We start from the raw sequence: 5,583 nt of genomic DNA, 5'->3' as shown, positions 1-5,583 counted from the left end.
AAAATATATAAATATAAAAATAAATAAAATCTCTTTATGTGTACAAGAAGAAAAATAAATAAATGAAATGAATATAATCAAATTATGTAAAATAAATTATATACGATCTCGACCTGAGGATACCCGTGCCCATTTTATCTATCCCCCACGCATTAGGGGAGACCTTTCGAGATGCGAACGCAGCCCTTACCACATCACTGGTAATGAGCCAGTGGAGGCTGAGTAAGTGCGCTAAAGCTGCTACGGCGGAGCATCTGGTCTATACAAACTAGTAGGATAAATTAATATGATAAATAAATTAATATGAAAGAAATGGTCAGGGCTGTGGTCAAGAAGGAATAAAAATATTTCTTGACTATTTATTAATTGCCGACGTTTTGACCCCATAATTTATGTCTTCATCGGGGCTAAAAATAATAAAATAAAAAAAAGTTAGATAAGAAATGATATGATTCGACCACATGCATTTTATATATATAACATGATAAAAGCTGGAGAAATAAAAGTATATTGTAAGTTCTTACACCAATTATATTTATTGTGATTCATGAAAAAATTATTTTTAATATTTTTTCGAAAAAAATCATTAAATAACAGAACCGTATCTTAGGAAGTATTAAAGCGTTTTCGTAATATTATTAATGCGTATTTAGTTTCGGAAATTAAATAATTTACAAGATTAAAAAAAATGGCGATGGCTTGGCGTGGTGAGATGAATTAACTTGCATTTTTAAATATTTCACTAACCCAGGCAGCATATCAAAAATTTGAGACACCATAAGTTTTGGACCAGTTAAACTAGACTATGTAAATCCAAAATATCCTTTCTTATCTTTTTTTAATTAACAGTATATTTTTGTCATAAGATCATAATGGACTTTTTAATTTGTTTACTTTTAATTATATTTTAATTGGCTATTCCATGTAAATATAAATGATCTATTATTTTCATAATCATTTATTATTATTGATAATCATTTTGTGCACATTAGTTTTAATTGTGAGTATTGTCTGATATTTATTATCTATTAATGAATCACATATTACTCATTTCAATGGTCTCACATTTTCTTCAATGAGAATTATTAATGAGATCATTGTTAAAAAAATGACCTCTTGTTGTTTCAAAGCCCATCATATTGTATAATTTACATATTTTTATTTATTTATTGAAATTTACAACTGGATTTATATAAAAATAAATGTAGTAAATGTGACGATAGATTACAATGGTATGATACTGGCATGTAGAGGAACTAACCATTGGTTGCACTCTAATAACATTTGTACATTAAAAGTTCTTGAGGCCATCTTCTTTTCGTGCGTCTTGGAGGATTGTGAGAAATAGAAGAGAAAACAAAGTTATAAACTAGAGGGGTGGTTATGGAGGTTATAATGGAAGTCTTCATAATTTTTAATTTATGTTTTAAAAAATATATCAAGATGGCCTCGTGACCTTATATTGTAAACTGTTTTTAGAGTTCTACTACTGGGTAGTTTCTCTACATCCTGTATCATATCATTATGTCATTATGATCAAATTTACTTGTTGTATTTTTTATACAGTTGTAAATATCAATAAATAAAAAAAATATATATATATCAATTTAAATTTCACTTTTATCAATCGTTGTGATAGTTTCTGTTACTCGGTACAAGTTGAATATTTTAATTTACAAAAAGCGTATATAGGTATGTACAGTTAAACCTCTTTACAATGTTTTTTTTTATCACGTATATGCCACTAAAGACCACGTGAATATCAATGGTTAGGCTTCTTTGGGAGTCTTGGTTTTCTTTCTTCCCATCGCAGTTTCATTCCTCAACTGCCTTTCTTTTCTTTCTTTGGACCACTTCGTACCCTTTTTTTTTTTTTTTTCCTCTTCCAATATTGGTGAGATTTTTCAATGCTTTCCTATACGTATCTCTATCTAGACAGTCGGTATCTGAAATTTTAAGTCTCTTTAATTCCTCTGTAGTTTGTCTCGTGTATTCTCCCATGTTTTGTAGCTAACCATTTTTTTAAAGATCTTCTTATTCAATCTTTCTTCCTTCATTCTCTTCATGCGTCCATAGAGCCTTCTGATTCTCATCTCTGTTTCTAGGTCTTTGATTTTTCTGTAGATCTAATGGTGTTTATTAAAAAAATAATTCAAAACATATTTATCGATTTGGATGAAAGAAGTTTATTTATATTTTTTTATTCCATTTATACATAAAATATTTTTAAGTTCAATATATAAGCATATTTAAGAAATAAATAAAGAGCTTTAAATACCGTTGGGTTTTATTACTAATGGGTTACTTATTTAAATATCCGTTGAGTGCTTTAAATACTGTGTCTTCTAATTCCTGGACAATTTCAGTATATTTTGCTTGAATGATCAGTCCAGAAATAAGATTTTTTTGAGTTCGTAACCGCTGGAATATTTCAAGTAGGCATTGCCATAAACTTTTTTAATTTAATTAATTTTAATTTCTTTCTTTTATTGTGATAAATCCATGCAATGGCGTTTTTAACGTTTTGAGTTGATAACATAAAAACGACTGAGGTATATGGGGATTAACTTCTTAAATACGAAATATGACAGTGCTGTGGCTCAAGATCTTACTGATTAAAAAAAAATGATTAATTTTAAAATATATCTAAATGTGTTTATTAATTATACCAAAACGTTAAACTGGTTGTATTAAGTTTCCAAATTTCATCTGTCCGTCGGTAGGGGTGTCAGTTAAGGGGAGATTTCCGTCAGGTGAGGTTGCACCGCAGCATTATCATAAAAATTTAAAAATCATATTTTTATTAAGATGATATTTGCATATTAATTTTATTTTATCCTCACTTTTAATTATATTTGTTTAAGTAACTTCAATTGGGAGCTTTGATGCAGAATTTTCAAAATAACTTTTTTGATTAAATATATATATATATATAAAGTACTAGACATGACGCCGTAATGGGTTGGGTAAGATATCGGTAATCTCATATCACCACGGTCTAGTCAATTGGCTATAACTCCCATGTCACGCTACCGGAGGCATATAGATCACCAAATCATTACAACACCCTGTTTTCTATTAACCTGTTAGAAAAATTCGATTTTACCTAAACTATACCTGAGATACAGTAAATTTCATTCAAATTCAATTAAAGAAAGTAAATATCGAATTATTTAAGGTGCACGCCTCTGAAATTTTATTTTATTCGTAAACCATACAACATTATCGCACATTTTTTATTCGGAGCTTCATGCTCTTGAAACTACACATAGCACAAAAAAAAAGAATTATAATTCGTTTCCCCAGATTTTATCATGGCATATATCTGTAAAACGCATGGGAAACATTTGGCCGAATTCAATTTATTAGCTACAATTTTTTTTAGAGAGCTATAACGGTATAGTTTATTTATTTACTATTGGTTAAGAAACGTATTTACGTAAGAATTTAAGGAATGAGAAAAATTCTCAGTCAATGTTAAAATATCACATACGGACCAATATAGGAGACTTATCATAAATCGTGTATTTCCTTCGAAGACACATTCGAAATTTTACGATAACAATACTTCTCCTTACGATATATAGGTAAATAAAGGTAAACACAAAAATAATTATAGAAATATAGTTTATAATTAATTATATTTATAGTCTTCAGAGAAGTTCAAAATTGAAAATAAAACACTTTCCTGGCTTATATATTAGCTTCAATTTTACTAAAATATTCATATTTCAGTAAAAAATTTAGGTGCAATAAAATAAAAAGTATTCTTTGAGTTAAATTTCACTTATTGACCTCTGTTTGGTTTAGTGGCAAGTGTTTCGGCTCTAATTCATTCACTTTTTTTTTTCAACCGACTTGTTTGTTTGTTGGTTATAAAACAAGTTCGAAAATTATAAAAAAAATAAAAAGATTAACACAAAAATAATTAAATAAATTTTTCTCAAAATAAAATAGTTAAATCCCTTCATTTTATTGTGCATTGTTGTCAAAAATGCACAAGAATGACGTCGTGTATTTATGCGTACTACAGACCATAATACCCTTCTAGTGACGAAGATCTACCATCTCCAGATGAAGAATTCATCAGATCACTTGAAGATGGTGAATTTACTGGCTAAAATTCTATATTATGTTAAATATATTTATATTTTTTAAAATATATTATAATCCTTATAACAAATTATAATTTGTTAAAAACGAACACCTCAATTTTTCTTTGAGCCTTAATTTTGCAGCATGGAAGCTGGATCTTGTCTTCAGATAACAAACTCTGAGAAGAGAATTGAAATACACAATACTTCTATGGAAGTCCTCACGCACGACTTACCCATCAATACTTGCTGACCGAAACAGCTAGACCAATCTATAGACGGTGGGACGTATCAATATAGATTAAACAACTACTAACGATCTGTTAGATTTCAGAGTTCATCTCACTTACAAGAATTATTAAAGGACAATGAAATATTGTATTATTTAAAACAGACTAATATTTATAGATTTAATTTTTAATCTGTTTAAACTTATATTACAGGGTAGTATCCTTGGTCCTATCCTTTATACAGTTTTCACAGCTGACATCCCAACCCATCCTAACACTATCCTCACCACGTATGCCGATAACACATGTCTATTGTCAGTGAACAATGATCCTTACATTGTATCCTAAACCCTCCAATCCCACATCACCACCCTTGAAGAATGGTGCCAAAACTGGAGGATTAAAATAAATTCCAATAAATCCCACCGAATCACATTTACCCTTTGACGTAAACCCATGACCTCTTCCCCCACAGTATCCTTTAATAATACCCCACTTATTCCTGTCGAACAGATCCGTTACTTAGGACTACATCTCGACAAACGACTGACATGGAATCCTCATACAAGACTAAAAAGACAAGAAACTGCTCGTAGATTCCGACTATTGCAACATTTACTAGACAAACGGTTTAAATTGCCAATCCATTACAAAAGACTATATTGTTACAATATAAATATAGAGAGAGAGTTTGTTCAATTTGGCTATCAATGTTCAATATATTTGTCTAAGAGATTTAAATTGTTATGAGAAGGCAAACATCGTTTATGAGGAATGCTAAAAAAAAATTATAGATAGCCAGCTCAGATAAATTTTAATTTATTATTGTTAGTTTATGGGTTTAAAACACTATCACATTTATTGTTCACAGGCTTGATTAATAGTAATAATGATAGTAACACGATATATTTATTAGAACTTATGTTAAATAAACCATAACGGTCAGATTGGAAGGTATATTGATTTTATTTTTTTGTCTTTTAATAAGGATTTTCCGATGAAAAAATTTTAAAATCAATTTTGGATACATACAGACTCGAATCAAAATAAAGGATATAAAAATCAGGTGCGGTGCGCGAATCACACATTCCTAACTTACCCCCCTACATACTTCACCAAGTTTTGTCTAAATTTGTGCGCTCGGTGTTGAATTTTTATGATTAAAAAAAATCATTAAGTCTAGTGAAGACGAAAAGTATGAATAAAAAATTTATTTATTAAATAAAACCACAAATTGTATCCAATACTGTCTCAACACT

General features: G+C 29.3%; 1 protein-coding gene across 1 annotated transcript in view; it reads right to left on the bottom strand.

Moving 5' to 3' along the window:
* The window catches only part of Ptp36E (protein tyrosine phosphatase 36E), a gene marked incomplete in the record, with an annotated part of 427,312 nt that overhangs the window by 248,646 nt on the left and 173,083 nt on the right, over positions 1 to 5,583 (bottom strand).

This window comes from Halyomorpha halys, unplaced genomic scaffold, assembly GCF_000696795.3.
Source record: "Halyomorpha halys isolate HHAL.00 unplaced genomic scaffold, Hhal_1.1 Scaffold709.1, whole genome shotgun sequence".
Taxonomy (NCBI): domain Eukaryota; kingdom Metazoa; phylum Arthropoda; class Insecta; order Hemiptera; family Pentatomidae; genus Halyomorpha; species Halyomorpha halys.
The sequence above is the reverse complement of the archived record's forward strand: the minus strand, read 5'-3'. Positions and strand labels throughout refer to the sequence as shown.